General features: G+C 37.6%; 1 protein-coding gene across 4 annotated transcripts in view; it reads left to right on the plus strand.

Annotated features, from left to right (window-relative positions):
• The window catches only part of KCNQ5 (potassium voltage-gated channel subfamily Q member 5), a 282191-nt gene that overhangs the window by 150294 nt on the left and 112406 nt on the right, over window positions 1-19491 (plus strand). The gene's annotated exons all lie outside the window — the stretch shown is intronic.

A 19491-nucleotide genomic window follows, 5' to 3' on the forward strand; every position in this document is an offset into this window, starting at 1 on the left:
GACCCTATAGCCAGACAAACTCCCCCAAACAGGAGATGCTGAGTGCCGGTTTGAAACAATACTCCTCTTGAATGGATCAAAAGCTTGAGCACTACCCTGCTTGCTGATCATTTCATTAATATGAAAAAAATATGTGGTTTAGTGCTCAACTCCATACTCCACTCACTACTTCCCAATACCATTTTTCCTCCATTTTTTCAACTGTTGTTTCTTATCAAACTATACAATTTTGCTTGTATATATTAAGATTTATCACTGAATTCTGCTCAAATGCAATTATTCTATATTAGAATTTTCTATAATATAATATAACTTATATTCTAATTATAAATATTCTATAAAGCTGAAGGGTTTTTTCTTCTATTTCCTTTTTATTGTATTTTTATTTTCTTTATGATAAGCCATTATTTTGTTAATTATTTTTCCAGTTCTAAAGGTATCGTTAGACCGTGGATATTATTCTAAATTTGAAATATTTTATTCATTAGCATCCAGTGTAGGAATGGACAGTTTCACTTTCAGGAATAATTGTTTGCCTAGCTAGTACTGCTTATAGGATATTTAAGTCACCATCATCAGAAATATTTTCTGTGTGATTGGGTCAAGCTGGAGTTCCTAAGTGAGTTGTACAATTCTCTGTGTTAAACTGTCACAGCTGGAAATTGCCATTTATTTCTTTGGGAGCTGTAAAATGCAGTAACAAAAGATTTACCCTCTGGAAACCTAATTGAGCAGTACAGACAGGTAGAACTTCCAGTCCCCTCCAGCTCAGCTAAGGGCTGTTTAGCAAAATATTCTTTCAAACCCATGTCTTTTTTTCTTTCATACCTGGTAGATCAGTAGACACAGGCAAGTTTTCTAGATTTTCTTGTAGGCGACATCTAAAAAATTTAGTTTAGTCATGGAGGATGCCAGTGCAGACAGTTTTTTACTTTTGTTATTAGCAAGACACCTACACATCCCCCGCGTGAGCCAGAAGAAGAGCATAGTCTCAGCTGGATTAATGATTTCTTTGAGATAGCCTCTCCTCAGTCTTTCTGGTCTGTCAAGGTTACAGTGAGATGAGTGCATGTCAATACATCCACTCAATGAATTTCATAATGAATGGCAAGTGCAGACAGAACAAGGATTTATCTGTGGGAGGAAATAAATATTAGAGAGCAAAACTGTAGTGTGAATCAAGTTACCTTTGCACAGTTTTAATATGACATAGGAACACAAAACAAATTATGGAAAATAATTGAGTAATTTGCTTAATTAAAAGTCCATCACAGCTAATTTAGCCTGGCTTTAAGAAATAGTCTGAACCCCGTATGTCTCTTACCTCTACTTTTGAAATACCTGCAGTTACCAGCCTTACTGAAAGGCTGTTATTTCAATTGATATTCTGTTCTTGAAATTCTAGAGGATTTTTTTTAAATTGTTTTATATCAATCTCTAGATGTCAAAATAAGCACTTTTAATCAATGTAGTAGGTAGAAGATACCTTATGTTTCTCGGACAAGATCTAACCTGCATAAGAATTTTCATTTCCATTAGTCAAATTCAGACTATGCAGCACCAAGGTCAAAACCTAGGAGAATGGTGGAAACTTGAATTTTATTAAAAGAAAAGGTGAAAATGTAAGAGCTGGATTTATTTCTTAAAACAAGCATCTAGCTAAAAGTCTATATTCCATAATTATAGGCAGTGTGATGTAAGAATGTTAGGGAAGGAAAGCTTGTACATGTCATGGAAAGCCAAGAGTCACAAGATATCCCTGTAAACATTTCTGTAAACAAAAGATATTCCTGGCTGTAAAAGTTTCTGGCTTTGAACAGCCATTTAGTGCTGTCTCATTCATGTAAGTACCTACATGCTTGTATCTGCCACATGTCTTACAGACTGTAGTGGAATAGTTCTAGGGAGCTTACATGGGTAGACAGGATCATTCCATGCAAGTACAGAAGAAATGAGCATTATTAAATCTTGGGGTTTGTATTATCATGAAATATATATATATATTTAGAAAGTGAGGAAGGAGATGTATTCAATATGCTGCCCTGAAAGTGGAGATAAGCACTGCAAAAGCTCAAACATATCTAAGTAAAGATTAGGTCCATCTTACAGCATAGTCAAAACTGCTGAATCTCCCTCTTCAAAACTGTTGGAAGAAAACCCAATTTATATGGATTGCTACATCTGTTTGTCCATTCAGTGGAGTTGTAAAGCATGGACTGTTGATAAGAGAAGTTAAAGATACACAAGAAAGCTATTCTGATGAAGTGAAACTATTCTAGGAATTTTGGTGGGGTTTTTGTGTTTAAAACATCACTTCTTACTGGTCTCTTCAAAAGTTCAGGCCTATTATGGGATGGAAATTTATTTGCCATGTTTCCAAAAAAGAACAGATGTGTTTAATAAATACTTGTTAGGCATTTGGAAGGGGATATGTATCTTACATAAAATCTGACAAAGGGTCAAAAATTTGGAACGGTATCTAGGGGAAATAGGTACTATTCCCTTCACAGACTTTGCTGGCTCGCTCCGTGTCCACAAAGGGGAGACAAGTTTCTATACTGATGGTGGCAATTCCTCATAATTTTGTAGAATTTGGCATAAATGCAAAGGAATCTGATGTGCCTCTGCTTGAAAAGTTCAAATGGAAAGACCCAGCTGTGACTGGAAACCGGTTATCTTGATTGCAGTCCTGGACAAAATATCGACTGATGATGAGGGCTTTAGTGGAAAGAATAGGGCTCAAGAATAATTTGTCTGATAAAACCTCTCATTGAAGTTTTCCATGGAGACTCATAGCTGAGTGAAGATGTTTCTAGTGGTGATAGAAGAGACTCCAGAGGTAATGTTTATACTTTTCCAATATCTAGAAGAAAACAAACAGGAAAAAAGCCCCAGTCTGCTGGTAGAATTTGTAGATAACACATACTGATGTGGTAAATAGTGATTAAAACATGCAGCACTTTGTGTTCAAAAATGTGCATATCCTTATAAAAGCAAGTACAAATCTAGATAAGAAATTTGAGCTGTAGTTGTAGTAATTTGTATCCTGAAGAACAGAACTCTGAAAAAGCTGTAGAGATCATTGTGGAAAAGTGGTGCAATATGAGACAAAATCACTAAATATTTATACATATACATACAGTCATATGTGTATAAACATACATGTGTATAGACATACATGTTTTGTGTGTCAATTCATAAAACATTCATATCTATGTAAACACATACATGTATGTGTCTAGTATAGATAGCATATGTAGACATGTATAAATGCATGCAGTACACAGTATCACATATCATATACATCTATAAGGGATATACATGTATAACGGATGCTTGTCCTACCATATAATTGTTTATTTCCATATTAGTAAATTTGTAAACAGAGCAACAGTGAACAGAAGTGAAGTGATTTCATTTGTGTGAGGTTAGTAGGAAGGCAGCTTGAAAGGTAAGTTGATGGCAGTATGGACCATCATGGGGGGAAAAAACCCCAAGTTATTGAAGAAAGTTTAATTAATAAGCACTATAATAGTGCAATATGTTTTAAATTATGCATAAGTATATTCCACAAAATCTCTTTATTTCTGTTCATTTCCCCAAACTTGGGGAATAAGCACATATGTTGTTCAATTAGATTGAAGGCATTTTAAAGAGAGCTCTTTAGCTTCTCTTTAGAGAAGTAAAGACCTGATATGAACCAACCAACCAAACAAAACTATGACACAAGTATACCTGATGTGGTTTTTAAAAATGGAATAGCATTCCAGCACTAACCTTCTACTGGACAGGGTAATGGTAAAATTGCCTGCCTGTCGATATGCTCTAAAAAAAAATTCACTGTGATTTATTACTGAGCAGGACAGAATATGAAATGTCTTTAATAAGCTTAGTGAGTAACCTACCTTGTTCTTTGTTTAATCATGTTAGTAGTAATTTGAGCATTTAATTACATTTTCAAAGGTCTTAATGGGAATAGCAATATTGCTTATTACATTTAAATGAACCTGAAAAATACAGACCATTACCTTCCTTGTGCAGCCTCATCTTTCCTACAGGACATCAGCTTTAACAATTATATGTCGTCTAATTAATACTATTAATACTATTTTCAGTAGGATTGAGTATATGTATATGAAAAGCTTAATGAATATAATCCACTATTAAGAGATTTTCGTAGATCCTAAGTGTATAAATGAGAGAAAACTAACCTATGCCCAAAGAGAGTGAACACAAAACAATGGTTTTTTACTCTCATGCAGTAATATTCATTCATCTAGTTGCAAGTTAGCAGGGGACAGATTTATCCCTCTCATAACTCCATGAAATTCAGGAAATTTCAGTTATGTCAGTCATAAACTTGGACCTAGATTTTCTAAAATTGTACAAACCCTCAAAGATCATTGATCTTCAAAAGACATTTAGTTCATTTAACCATCTTCTTGCCTGAGAGATACCAAGCAATTTTTTAAAGATTTTGGGTTCTAGTTTTAGTCTCCAAGTCCAAAATGGGAAGCCTCTCAGACTTCAGTTATCTTGTGACTACCAAGGAAACAGATATGTGCATGAAGTATGCAACACTAATGGGAACTTGTTCTTGAATTTAAATCTATTCCCCTTAACAATTAAATAAGGCTTTTGTTTCGACTCAAATAGGTAACAATTTGGGATCTCTGTTGAAATTTCAATAGAACAGGAGCTAAAATTAATTTAATCCAGAATTTCATTCAGACTTGAAACTGACATTTAGGATGTGCATTCTTTTAGGTTTAGAAAAATGAGAGAAGTAATCTCTCATTTGATTTATGCACTTGAATTCTGTGCTTCTAGTTAGAGGTCAAAAATAATATTAAAATAAGACAAATATTCTCACACTCTAAAAAGGTAGACTTTGGCTAAGATGGATACCTTGGGATATTTATCCAAGAATATTTTTCTGCATCCTGTGAGTGTTGGCACTGCTATAGCCATGCTGTGCAACTCATGCTCATCTGCATGCTAGATTGGGGTTTGACTGTATTCTGTTTCAACTTACAGATCTTAAAATTTGTGTTATCAAGAGAAGCATTGGGAAAGTTTCAGGTCATATACATGGCACTTTTGAATTCATCTGCTGTGCATTTGGTCCAACATGCCTGAGGCAAATATACAACTCATATCCTCTAACTGTAAAAAATGGCTTTTTTGTTAAACTTCATCTACTGGTAGCCAGTAAGTGGAGAAATGTGGGTAGCACACCATGCAAAAGTTAGCTTCTGGCCACAAGATACAATAATAAGAGAGCTGAGTATCTCAGTATATTATAAGATACACATTTTAAGAAGCAATTGATTATTTTTTTAATGTAAAATAGAATTTGAAATCAGAAAGCTGTAGTTGCACAGGATCCACAATTGAAATACTGTAACTCTCACACAGGACTGATTTCAGACGAATTTACCCTTTTCATTACCATGCTTCATTCTCTTTGCATATGCATATTTGATTGCAATTCAGACATCTTTCAAAAAATGGGTATTTGATTACAATTCAGACATCTTTCAAAATATCTAGGAGAAAACCTTGTGCAGTATTTTGTGCCATGCTCCCTTAACTAAGTTTACAGCAGCTTATTTTTGTGATAGCTGAACATGACCTTGCTTGGGAGCCTTTGGGTCAGCTGTTGTGGGGCAAAATGGTGTTAAATGAATTCCTGCGGAGTGGAGGAAAGAGGGAAAGAGTTGAAGCTGTAATAGATGCTTTTGAAAAGCAAACTGCATTTATAATGGGGACAAACTTTTCATGAGAAGGAGCAGACAATACATGTCATGAGGTGGCTTAGCTTTTCATCTTCAGACACATTTATTGCTTACATGGTGAGCACAGGGTCACTCACAACACGTTATGTAATGTCTCTGTATAACATTATTGAGAAAATGGGACAGTGCAAGATTTCAGGTAGAGGAGAAAGCACAGCATTTCAGTACTTTCCAGTAGTTCCCTGTTGGTTTGAGAGTTTGTCCGCAAAAGAAATGGAAAAAGAATTTTGTTCCAAAAGTATAAAAAAGTAAGGAAAAAAAGTGAGCATTGTCAACAAAAAAAAATTTCATGAAAACAAATTCATTGATTGTGTAAAGGGTCATGAAAATTAAGTTTTGACTGATTAAGAAAGTCAAAGGGTAGGACTTTGGTCTGTGCTGCTTATTTTCAGCTGCCTTTTAAAAAAAAAAATACCCCTTCCTGTTCTCAGTGCTGTGAAAACATAAGGATTTTATAGCTAATGGAAAATAAAACAATTTAAAGGGAATAGCAAACTGGAAAAATGTCAGTCCCTCCAGACCAGTAAACATTCCAGTATCTCTTTAAGGAACTTGTTAATACTTATGTGCCAAGTAATATTTTAGCTTTATATATAAATAGTAGGAGAGAAGCAGCTATAATACTTTTAACTCTTCCATATTTTTGCACAATGCAGTCTTTTCTTGAAGAGCCACTTCCACTTTGCAGAAGGCTGATCCTCCCACTTTGACAATATCTGATTCATTCATACAATATGCTTGAACACAGATATAACACAGTGTTCTGTCCTGTTAAAGTAATTTTCATTAATTTTATAGCCTCTGCTCCTGCTGCAACCCAGTTAAATGTTTTCAAAGGTCACTGCCATGTCCACATCGATCAAGCAGTGTACAGTTTAGTTCTTTGAATCAAGCACAACATCAAGAGTGGATTGTAGGGGGCTTAAGGGCTCATTTTCATACTTGCCACAATGCAGAGGCAAGCAGTAGGTGTTAGAAGACACTCTTTGCAAGCTTTTGCAAGAGAGTCACAGATTGACTTAATTTTCAAATAGGCTAAGGATTCAAGTTCTTTCAAAATAAAATGCAGAGCCAAATATAATAGTGTCTAGGAAATGGAACCAGTCACTGGTGCTATACATTTGAAAGCAACAGAGGCATCATATTAAAATAATGATAAACCTCTGGCTTATCTCATGGTTTAAGATGATTTAATATATTATAATTAATCATAATATATGATTTAATATATTATTTTATTTGTATTTATTTTTGCTTATGTAATTTATATCTCTTTTATCCACAGTCAGTTCTTCTGGGATTTGTTTTCTTGTTTTGTAGGGGTATCTCATCCATTACTGACCTTACTGTGGTGGCTCAAACACACCCATCTGTAAAACAGGTGGGGTAATAGTAAGAGTACCTGAACCATTTCAAAGCCAAGGCATGATTTCACCAGTTGTTCATATACCTGTGTGTTCTTCTGGGTAAAGAATCACATCTTATGCTAAATACAGGCACATCCCCTGGCCCACTGGGTGTTAGGCTCATTTTTAGGAGCTCTCCTGAGCAGCTTCTATGTAACCTGTGCTGCAAGCTGCACACCCCATGGTTTCTGTTGATGATAAGACCCATTTCTATCCTTTGAATGTAACTAAAACCAATGCAAATGTTTCGACAGTTCCCAGCAGGAGTTAAGGGTGGCATCCCAATTTACATTGTCAGCTTACTTCTGACCACGAAGCACCTATGGCAGACCTTCCAAGTTATATCAATGAGCATGGACAGCTGACTTAAACATTTTGAAATTTTCTGTATGGCCATTCAGGTTTGGAACTTGGGCCTGCCCAGCCCCCAGCAAAAATGTGCTGCTGTTGTGCCCCAAGCTAAGCAGTCTGCCCAGGAGCAGGACCAGGGTCCGTGAGGATTATCACATCTTCAGATACTTCCTTCTGTGCGCTGCTTTGGCTGTCCTTAGGAGAGGTCAGTCCTGCTTGAAAGGGGTCTCCACCCCTTAGAGGATTGTAGAGGAAAACAGCTCTAACAATTAAGTCTGAAATGCAAACCCTGCTCTATCTTTGTTGTAGGACTCTTTACTTTCTTTTCCTTTCCAGCTATTTTTGTGATTTCGTATCTGTTACCTCTAAGCACCAAACTCTTTGCCTTTCTTGGGGAAGCAGGAGCTCAGAATGGGAAAGATCAGAGTATAGAAGATGTGTATGTGTGCATGTTATCTTTCAGAGATACTTTTCTTACAAAGATAGCCAGGCTAGAAAGAAACCTTAAAGAGGACAAGGAAGCAGAGAAAACTGGACATTCTGGCTTTACAAGTAGAAAGTTATGTTTTAGTAAGAAATTATTGTAAAATACAGTGCCTTCTGTCAGGGATCAGCTGCACTGATTTGGACTGACTGCACAAGGACATGCCCTCCCCACATCCCCCGGGGACTACATGCCTGGCTGGTTCTGATGGGGCCACTGACAGCAGATGTTGGTCTGCTACCACGGTCCTCCAAGGGAAACCAAAGAGGCTGGGCCAGAAGCAGGGCTGGAGATGAGCTGTGCCTTACTGTGGAGGGGCAATCCCTTCACATGACCAACTACCTACAGGGACAGGGATGGAACTGGAGGCTGTCCCTGCTGCAACACCCCTGGGACAAGGACTGGTGGCCTCAAGGGGCTCAAATTGGATTCTCGACTGTGAGCAGGGTGGGAGGAGCCCCAGAAACTTTGGGCAGTGGTAGGCCAGGGCTGAGTGTTCTCAGGGCATCACATCTCTTCTAAGCAAACTTTGTTTTAATTTCAGTTGCTTGTAATGGAACATTGAATGAGCAGTGAGTTTTAGACAGAATAAGACCAGCGGATGCACTACTGTTAATGTATTTGGGTTTGTAAATGAGAAGAGGGGTAAAACAATGCCAAGCTACCAAGAGATGCTTGCCAGGGAGTAATAAAGGAAAAGAGTCTGTAGCAAACATGTGGCAATCATGGCTCAGGGACTCTTGCACAGTTTGTGACTCTGGCTGTAGGAAAGCAATGAGCATGTGAGGAAGGATGGGGCAGCTGGATGGGGCACAGCAAGAGGCAGGAAGGCAGATGACACTGTGAGATGCAAAATAAACAGAAAAACAAAAGTGCTCAGAAAATAGCCACTACCAGAACAAGGAAACCAAACTTTCCAGAAGATGCCTTGGCAGCAGTTGTCCTGTGGCTAAGCACAAGCTGGACAGAGAATCCTTCCACCTCCTTCATCCCATTTGCCTCCAGCTCTGTTTATTCCATCCCTGCTTCTTTCGTCCTCTGCTGTGGGGCTGTTGCCATCACAGTTATTACTTTTACTTTCTCTTCTCTTTCCACTTCTGCTTTTGACATTCTGTATCCTGCATAATTGAATGAAAATGTTTGCAATAAAAATCAGCAAAAATACTGAGTTTCTACTAGTATTTCACAGTGATGGCTACACAAATGCTCTGGAAACACTGTGGAAAGAAATATAGATGCACTAGCAAAAGGCTGTAATTTTACCCGAGTACTATAACCAGCATAGCTTAGTTGTACTGAAGAGCTGAACAATAGATTAGGCTACTGCAGGAAGCTGTGTCTACTTATGAGGCTGATAAATGTGTGAATTGTTACACAAAAGTGTTGAGTAGAGACATTGTCTTACATTGTGATGAGCACTAGAAGGCAATAACATTTAATAACTAGCAAATTGTTTGAAAGTATTTATAAAAACAAAATAAATTGCAAAACCAGAAATACTTGCTGTTTCAAAGATTAAATCTAGAAATACTTTCCCATATGTTATTGAGTGAAGCAGGAAAATAATACACCTACATTTTTTAGAAGTTCTCATGAATAGTCTTAAATATCTTAAATATGTTTGTCTGCTATGAGGAAGGTGGTTGGTTGTTTTTTTAATAGCATTTACCACCAATCTGTCTGAATGGAGATGAGACTTCCTCTGGCAAAAGAAAAGTTCTGCTCTGAGAATAGCCTGCTCCCAAAGTGAAATAAACGCAGTAAGATGAGTTTAGCAGTAAAGATGTTTTTGTTCCTGAAAGTGTTTATGCTAAAGATTTTGCTGGCATTGCTTTGTCACAGGAGGATGTTAAGTAAAGGTGTTAAGTGAATGTGAATTAGTTTAAGTGCACAAAAGCCTTGTTTAGATGCTCCTTTTGAGAGTTAAAGTAGTGAAGAATTAAGACAGCTTTGTTTGTGAATGAGGACTGTGCCATAGGGATTAATACATTTTTACTGCTGCATTTTTATTTTGCATGTTTAGTTAATTCAGCTTAACTTTCCTAACCATACTGGTGCAGGCAGACCTCAAGGGACAGAGAAACGAGGCATTGTAGAAATCTATTCAACTGCATTGTCTAAGTGATGACAAAATGAAAGATGAGTTAATTGACTGCAGATTTTTATTTTTGGTAAATTTGAAGAAGCATTGGTTTTGTGTACATAAGCATGTTGAGGAAAGTTAAGTCAATTTAATGAGAGAATGAATTCAGAACACATTAAATCACTTTGCCTGAGAAGTCCCCACTATGACCCTTTCATTTTGAATAGTAGGGCCTAGGGTGATGTGCTCTTATAGCTACATTTAGTACCTTGACTTTCTTAGTTGTACCTTTCTACATAAGTTCTAAATATGTGACACAAATATGTCACACCAGCATCAATAGAAATTTTACTTATGGCCACTTCATAAGAGTAGCAAACACCAAAGTCTATAAATGCATTAACATGGATTTTTCTGTTTAATTTTTAAAACTTTTTGCTCCTGAGAGGTTTGGAGTGTATTCATGGTCAGAGAAATGTTTGAGAGTTTTGATTTTTTTCCTTTTTAAACAATGTTTCTTGCTCAAGAAACCCTGGGAACTACTTTTTCAACTTGATATTTTGCTCTGGCTATGATTACAGAATGGGCTAAGGGCCACCAAAATTGCCTCCAATGATCATGGTTAATGGGCAGAACATTTGCATTCTTTTGTGGTTTAAGATTTTGTATATGCCTGTTTGTTTGGTGTCATCACTCTTACTTACCCTAGGCAGCTAACCTGAGTATCTAAACTTCTCTTGGCTCCATTCCTAGACAGAAAAGAGCAAAACAGCCTTTCTCAAAGAGTAGTTCAGAGAATTTCTTTCTCTCTGCACTACACAATACCCAAGGTGATTACCTGAATGAATAGCATCCTCCCATTATACAGATTATCATTCTTCCAAAAAGTATAGCAGAAAATCAGTTTTTCAAGCTCGTAATCATTTTAGCCACTAGGTCTGCTAATGACCATGTCACTGACAACAAACAGTGCAGTCTCTGATTGAGGTTATCATATCATATTTGTTTAGGTAATGTGTGATCTTTGTCACCATGTCCGGCATCAGCTCTCATCTTAGATGGAGGTTTATGCAAAGAACTTAAAAATAACAATCTTTTAATTATACAGCAACTATCCGTTGTTCACTTAAATACTTGGTCTTCAAGAAGAAGAGAAATGTCTGAGACTCCAGCTAATGGGCTGCAGCTGAACACATACTGCTGTTTACTCAGGCTTTCAACAGGAAGCAAGCAACACAGCGTGAGATTAGTGGCTTGATTAGCTGTTTGATGTATAATGTATAAGTGTGCCTCTGAGGATGTGGTCTTGCAGAGCATGGGACTGCTTTTTGAAAAAAAGCACAATATATTTGTATTGAACCTGTTTTAGCAGCTTCAAAACCTCCCTGCTGGAGATGGAGCCTGCTGCAAAAGCATTAGTTCTTTCACACAATCTACAATTCATTGATAATAGATTCTTACCCATTATATGCTGAAGGCATTGCTTATATGGGAGAGCACTTGAAGAATTTGCAAGGGTTTTACATTTTTATTAGTAAAGCAGTTCAAGAATGCCCATGGTTTTACTCTGATTTCAATGTCAGAAGGCAATTTCATACTTCAGTATTTTCAAAGACAAGTTTCAGTGCTTATGTGTGTCAGACCTCCAGGTACTGCCTGACAGCAGCTGGGCAGATTTTGGGTTCTGATATGCCTCCTTTAAAATGGACAGTTTGAACTAAAATACACATTGCAGATGAAACAGGACTGGTTTCTCTTCAGGTCTATCAATTTAGATTCAAAAATTACCAGTGCTGCGGAAGTTATTATAACAATATTATCCAGAAGGAAATTAGCTACAAGATGGGGAATTGACCTGTTTTCTGCCCCTTCATATTGCAATTCCACATACACATTGAAGAACTGTAAAAATCATTCTGTGGTCTATTTTTGCAACCTGTTAATAGAGGGAATAGTAGGTTTACCTGCTTCTTTTAGTGGCAAAGAGGTATCATAAGTGCCAACAATCTCTTCTTAGATCTTCTAATGGGAAGAAAGCCTTAGAGCAGTGCCTGAGATTAGTCTTTAAGAGTTTGCTGAAGACTCCCCTAAAGGCAGCTGATCCTTTCCCCAGATCCTGCCGGTGGTTCTGCTTGTTTCCACCACATGTGACAGATGGTTCTTAATGATGTATATGGTCCTTATATGCAGCATACCCAGAAATTAACCTTGTCTAAATTGCTTATGATGGAAAATGTTAAATTATCATTCAGTTATGCCAGAAAATGCTGAAGTATCACTCAGTTATGCAGACTTGCTTTCCAGTCCTGCTTTAATTCCTTCTCCTTTAGTTGTATTTTGGGCCTCTAAAAATACTGTTTGCACTTTTGGTGGCTGGTAGCTTAGATTTTCCCATTTCCTTTTCGAGAGTTAGAGGATAATTATAACACATGTTCTTCTGTAGTTAGGAGTGAACAGAAAGTCTGTTAAAAGACTATACAAAATTTACTACAATGCTATTTTTGGATATCTATTCTTAAAAGTTCTTGGCTTAAGCTATTTAAGGAATTGTAACACTTCTCAGCATTTTACTTCAGCTTTTACAGTGGTTATAAAGCTGATGGAAAACTGGCCCTTGCTCTTCTTTTTTGTACCATTATTCTACCACAGCATTACCATTCACAGATTCTCATCATCATTTTGGACACTGATATGAACTTTTTGCTCAATAACCAAAATAAAGTGACTAATGAAAAACTGAAAGCCAAATTATGTATACTAAGCAGAAAGCCAGTGTAGTTACTTTGATGTTACACTGAGATCAGAATTTAGGTTCCTCCTATCTTTGAAAGTAGAGAAAATTCTGTTGCCATCATAGCTAGTATGGAGATAAATTAATTCTGTTTTTCATAGTACTGAGGTTTATTTAACAAGTTGAAATAAATAATCCACTCTGTTCAATACAAATTAAAAGTATGATGCTGTGTTTTTAGAAGCACATGTCCAGCTCTTTCTCTGGTTTTTCTGTCTTTAGCCTTGGGTCTTGGAATTGTTCTAGAAACAGGATTATCTATGACTCAAGAAGACAGAAGCAAACTAACATTTTTCTCAATTTTAGTGCAAATTAAATGCATGCAGCAGAGTTTACCTAATATTGTCAGAAAAACAAACAAAGGTTACTAAAAGCTTCTGGATAAAACATAGTGGGAACTTACTGCAACTACAAGAAGGAGTATGTAAAAATTTTACAGGTGATGAGTACATGTAAATGGCACAGTAAATTATTATTGTAGGGAAGCTAATAGGGGCATTTAGGGCACAGCAAACATAAGAAGACAAAGATGATCCAGAGTGAGGTTGATGAAAGCAGTAACAAAATAGAATTTAAAATAATATTGCTACAGGAATAAAGAAAAATACAGTACCAAAATGAAATCAGAGCAGGGAAGAAGAGTTCACAAACCTCTTTTCTTGGCCAGAACCATGGAAAATGGAAGAACAAAGAATTTATTTTGCTTAAGTGCAGTTTGTGATCTTATGCCAGGATTGCATTGCTTTCAATGACAGAGCTGAGAAAAGTTGACGGTTGTGGTTTATGTGGTGAGATCTACCAGGCAGCACATTTTTTCAAGCTGAAAAATGGCACAAACCCTGGACTATCACAGTCCAGTATCACAGGAAACACAGTGAGAGTAAAACAGCACTGGTAGATGCATTAACCAGTATCAGTACTGCACCCATTTCCCCTTTCCACAGACAGAAAATCAGAATGATAAACTTCAAGAAAAGCAGTGTCAGTGTAAACAAAGCTCAGTTAAAAGTAGTAGCAATTGCAGTAGCAATAAGTAGTATTGATAGTAATAATAAATAACACTAGTAGTAATCATAAGGGCAATAACTTCTAGATGCATGTGTGTATATTCATTGTGTTTTCATAAATTGATGGGGGAAAAGGCAAACATATGTACTGAGCTACTATCTTAATACTTTGTCACTATTAAATATATTCTCTTAAAAAGAAGCCCACAAAGAATAGCAGACCTTTTAGGAGGAAACACTGCAAAGACCTTGTCAGGAGTTTTATGAGGGAAGGCTAATTGTCCTTTCCTTTCTTTATTTTGCAACACTAAAATCTAGCGATACCTGCCTTTCCTTCCAAAAGGCTAATGAACATGTCCTGATATTCATTTGAGTTTTAAATGACAACAGCAATGAAGCTCCTTCCCCATCCCCTGTGACCTTTGTCGTCAGGACTGCTGCCCATCAGGAGAGGTGTGATCCAGGGCTCACAGCGTAGCCAGTGGGACAATGTGTGCACTTACTGTCACAGTGTGTGCTCACATCTTCTGTGTCCAAGGCAGACAGGACTGGCTCTCTGTTTGCAAGGGCTTTGCATAAACTAAATTTTGATATTTCCTATGGGGCAGGTTCCCAGCACTTATTCTGTTGCAGATTGTTCACATCCCTGGCTTTCTAAGCCAAATTTCTCAGGTGTATTTATTTTTCCATAGAGTTACATGGTTACATTTGCATTGCCCATGTGACTGATGAACCCCTAGTCCAGTTTTGTGTACTCCTTTCAGTCCAGCTCCTTTACATTTCTCATGCCAGTGGCCTGGCACTGTATCCCTTTCTGAAGGAAAGGAGTGAAAGAAATGGAGCAGTTTAGCAATGCAAAATCAAAAGTTTGAAGTCAGTTGTTGGCATAGTCTCTGTGAATACCATTAAGGCATGTCATTTAACCTTTTTTTTTATTATTATTTTTGTTTCCTCTCCTTTAAAAACATGTGTCTAATATCATCCAGTAATTAAGACTCAGTGGGTTCATGTATATAGTCATTTACAAACTGAAAATTCTCGTAAGTGGTTTGTATTTGTTGAGTACTGACTGAAGGCAATAAAACCCAACAAGAATACTGCATTTCCAGCACGACCATTCCCTGTTGTATCTATTTCTACTAATGCAGTTTTGGCATGGGGGTTTCCTTGTAGCTGCAATGCATGAGGAAACCATAATCTGTTGCATGCTTGACTCTTTGGTCACACCAAACATAATGGAAAGAAAGACTCCCATTTTTTACAAGAAATGTTGAACTCCATATATTTTCTTTAAAGATTTTTTAAATGTGCAAGCATGGAGATTGGATTTCATGTTTGGAATTTTTGTTGATGGCTCCTATGTTTAAAATTATTGTTTAAGCATACATTAGCCTAAGCATCCTCCCTTGATTTTGGCAGTATATAGCCTGTATTTCCCATTCTTGACTGCAGTAAGCTATAAAGTTATAGGATTAAATACAGGAAAAAAGCATGCTGAGAAGTAAGTTAAAGTTTACACAGCTTTTTGAATAACATTAGTAAGATTGCGTTATTAGAAGGTTAATGCAACTAACAGCACTACTATTACAGATTTCTAGGAGGTCAGGGAAAACAATTAATACCTTCCACATGGTGGCTTGGGGCTGAAGAGTTCATATGAACCACTTAGTTCTGCTAATATTGGTTCAAATAATTATATCTCAGAAGACTGCTCTTTTCTTAAGAACTTCTTTCTACAGAAGCAGATTTCCTTTCTCCTTAACCTTCTCCATGTGCTGGAAGCTCTCAGAGGACCTCTCACTTAATATAACATCCATTTACTCGGCTTCAAGAGCCCCATGGGACAGACTTCTGTTTTCATCTGTCTTCTAGTTCTTGCTTTCAGGCTTAAAATGGTGGTGAAAGTAGATTCAGAAAAAAGTAGTCATAGCCTAGTTTGTGCAAGTCTCTGGGCAATGCATCCGACCTTCTGCCCCTCACCTGGCTGTGTGGGAGCACACTGCCCCTCCATCCACATGACAAGTGTGGATAGTAAAGTGTCAGACTTAGCCAGATTTTTCTCTAAGATATTTTTATTTTGAATTCAGTCTTCCATGTATCACTGACTCCAGCACCTAAGGCCAACACTGGCAGGGTACCTGAAATGTCACCTGAAAGTGCCAGATTGACTGGGGGGTGGGGGCTCACCCCGTGCCATCCACACACTGTCCATGGCACTACAGCCAGGACTGGGTGCTGCCAGAAGCCCCAGCCATGAGAGGTCCAGAGGCCCTAGATCCAGGTCCTGCACTGCAGACTCAGCTGAGCCACTTCCCTCCTTTCATTCTCATCCTTCACTAACCTCCCTCCAGCAAAACTGAGCACCATCCATCCGTGGGCTGAGTTTTTCTTGAAAGATAAGGGAGAAGCTGGAATGTGGGAACCATGTGGGAAATAGCAATACCAGAATTATGAGAGAGGTGAGTTGAAGCTTATTGCAGAGTTAAAAGATTTTTTAGACCTTCTGATAACATTGCACCTGCCTGCGGCTATGAATCTATGCATCTGAGGGTTGAATCCTAAAGCTCCTCTAAATGCCTGGAACCAGTGAAGCCCTTTACAGATTCCCACAGCATAAACAGCGTTGGAGAGCAGTGGAGCCAGTTTCTGAGATAAAAGAGAGTTCTTATGGGATTAAAACTTCTGCAAAGTGTTTTCAGTATACTCAGCTCCTGCGCTGCCATTGTCATGTCACATTCACTGATACCATAGCACACCTGAGTGAGGTGAGGAGTGAGTTTCAGCCATCTCTGCATTACATTTATAGTGCAGCCATCACATGTGGTAGGGTAAGATACCACAGCACACCCATGAAACAGGTCAATAATCAATCTATTTGATGGGCAGAGACACTAGACAGTGAGAGCAGGGGCATTGAACCTCCCTCTTTGACACACATACACTGTTGTCCTGCTTCATTCTCCTGCATCAGCCTTTGGATGGGCGTGAGTGTCAGACACACTTTGGCTACTTGTTGGGTTTGACATTGTTTCCTTTGCTGCTGCTTGTGGTCTGCCAGCATGGCTCCATGCCTGTTCCAAATACAAAGTGAAAAAGGAGGAGGCATGGACATAGACACTGGTGAAGTTTTGTAGGCTGTTTTTCAGCTGTAAACTTTTGGAGCTTATTAACTAGGGAATTATTACAAAGTGTTCAGCTCAAGAACTTGATATGAATTGTCCAACTACTGTGTTTCTAAAACTGATGATAATGGTGGTGTCACTGACAGAGTGCAGAAAGTGACTGTGGGTCTTTCTGCAGGAGATCAGAAAGGTGACCCTGGCAGCAAAAACACTGCTGAATCCATACCAGAGCGAGATGCACAGAACTGAACTCTTCTGTGCACCAATAGCTGCACTGATGCAAGGGCTCACACTGGCCATCAGGCACATGCATATTGTGAACAATATGCACTGGCCACATCCTGGAAATATTATGAGACCTCCTGCAGAAATCTTAATGCTTTCAAGTAAGAGATAAAGTGCTGATCATTGATTTGATTTCAGTTTTCATTTAGGAAATGAAATTAAGCCCATCCTTGCATCTTCCTGTCACATAATGTTAAGCTAAAATACTTACGGTAGAGTTCAACACCTTGTGGAAAACTTCCTCAGAACATTCCTCTTGGAATCAGCATGCACTCTACAGTCCAGCTTGTCTATTCTCATCCCCCTACATCTCTTTGTTATTGGATTTACTTTTTCTGTTCTGTCAGCAAGTTCTGAAGGAAGTGCACGTAGTCATAGTTTGCCATTCTCAGAACCTTAGATTCTGCCAATTAAGGGGTTCAAGCAAAAGGTACCTTAGTTAAAAGGTGAAAGTAATAAACAGCTGGACTAGTTTTTGTAGACATGGGCCACATATCATCAACTTTGAAGAATCTGGTGAAAAAAAAGGGAGATATGTGGGCAACCAAATCTAAAACACCTGACTTGTACCTGTCTACATATGCACCAGCTCTTTAATCTCCAAAAAAGTAATTTTTCATTACCTAAGAATTTTTTTTAGCTTTTACAGAAGATTAAATTCTGTTTACTCTTGAATCATATAAGAATAGACTTCTCCTTTGCTGGAAAATAAGTCTGGCTTGTAAATATTGGCTTATTTTATTATATTGAGAAAATTATCAGTTTACAAAGGTCCAAATCATGGTAAAGAATGCCATTGGCTGACTAATTTAAAATAGTTATGTTGAAATCTGCTTAATCATCACCTGATAAGGATAACACTTTTATATTATGCAATACTGTAATGAGTTTGTTGGAACACTTTCTGAGTGGACCTCAGCTCTGCTACTAATCTTACCTGTGCATAATAAAGGGTGATGAAGATGGATGTGAGAGCTCTTGTCAGGTAAACTTTCTTCCTTAATTAAACTGGTTTCCATGAGCTTCTTGATAATTTTTGAGAAAATATGTGAGCTAATAAATAAATGCTTTACTTTCAAGGTGTTTAGACAGTTATTTTAAAAGTTGCATCACACCTTCAAGAATGAAGGAACCTAAACCAAACAAGAAATCCAAAAAACTCCTGAGCCCTGGGACTCATTCCACATTAGTGAGAACTTTATAGCTGCTCCAGAATGTTGTGAACTTCTACTAGTTTTACTGGGGAAATGCTAAGTATCTGAAAAAGAAAGCCTTCTTGCAGTTGTAATGTGTCAGAAATCTCTGGCTGGAATCCTGCTGAGATCGTAATGTACTTTTGCGGTGACAAATGAGTTTATGAAAATTTCTAGGAAATCTGTTCTTACTCACCTTTTCCTTTTACAAAATAATTTGTATTATATTTGTCCTTGGAGATGTTTGAGCTTTTCTCTTCTTAATTTGCTTGCCTTCTTCTGAACATTTTTTATACAGTGTCAGATTTTAAGAGCTCAACCTGTGTAATTTTACATGTTTTTGAATGTTATTTGGGGGTTGTTGGGTTGGTTTTTTTTGAGAACTGCCATTGAACTCAGCACTTACATTTTGTTTAGAAAAGACCATGCAAAAGAGAGCAGCTACGGGGGAAACCCCCACAATTTTATTGAAGAAACTAATGAAGGAGCACAGCACAGAACTGAATGGACATCAAGCTCATGTCCTATCCTTCCCCACATTCAGAAGCAGGCAGTTTCCTCTGGCTTTTCACTGTGAGATTACCAAGGCAAATCTAACCATGCTCACAGATCTACAGCACATGAGGTGAGAGTGCTGCAAGATAGAGACCTACATTCTTTCCTCTCTAACTCTCCCCTTGTCCTCTTCCAACCTAGTGTTTACCCTCCTGACATCAAAAATAGTGTTGCACTCACAATTTTTTTCTTTTAATCTGTTTTTTTTTGGCCTTCATGTTTCGGAGCCTTCAGAGGAAGTACATATTAAATTGTCTATGAAATGGAGTGGTTGAGAAAATTTGATCTCATAATATTTACATGAAGCAGCATTGCAATAATAACACTAGCTGGTGTTAAGAGAAGTGGAACCTTTTTAGTCAGGTACAGAAGGAAAAGTTTTATGACAGATGAAGGAAAAATTCTGTAATAATAAT

The sequence above is a fragment of the Poecile atricapillus genome, chromosome 3 (genome assembly GCF_030490865.1).
Source record: "Poecile atricapillus isolate bPoeAtr1 chromosome 3, bPoeAtr1.hap1, whole genome shotgun sequence".
Taxonomy (NCBI): Eukaryota; Metazoa; Chordata; class Aves; order Passeriformes; family Paridae; genus Poecile; species Poecile atricapillus.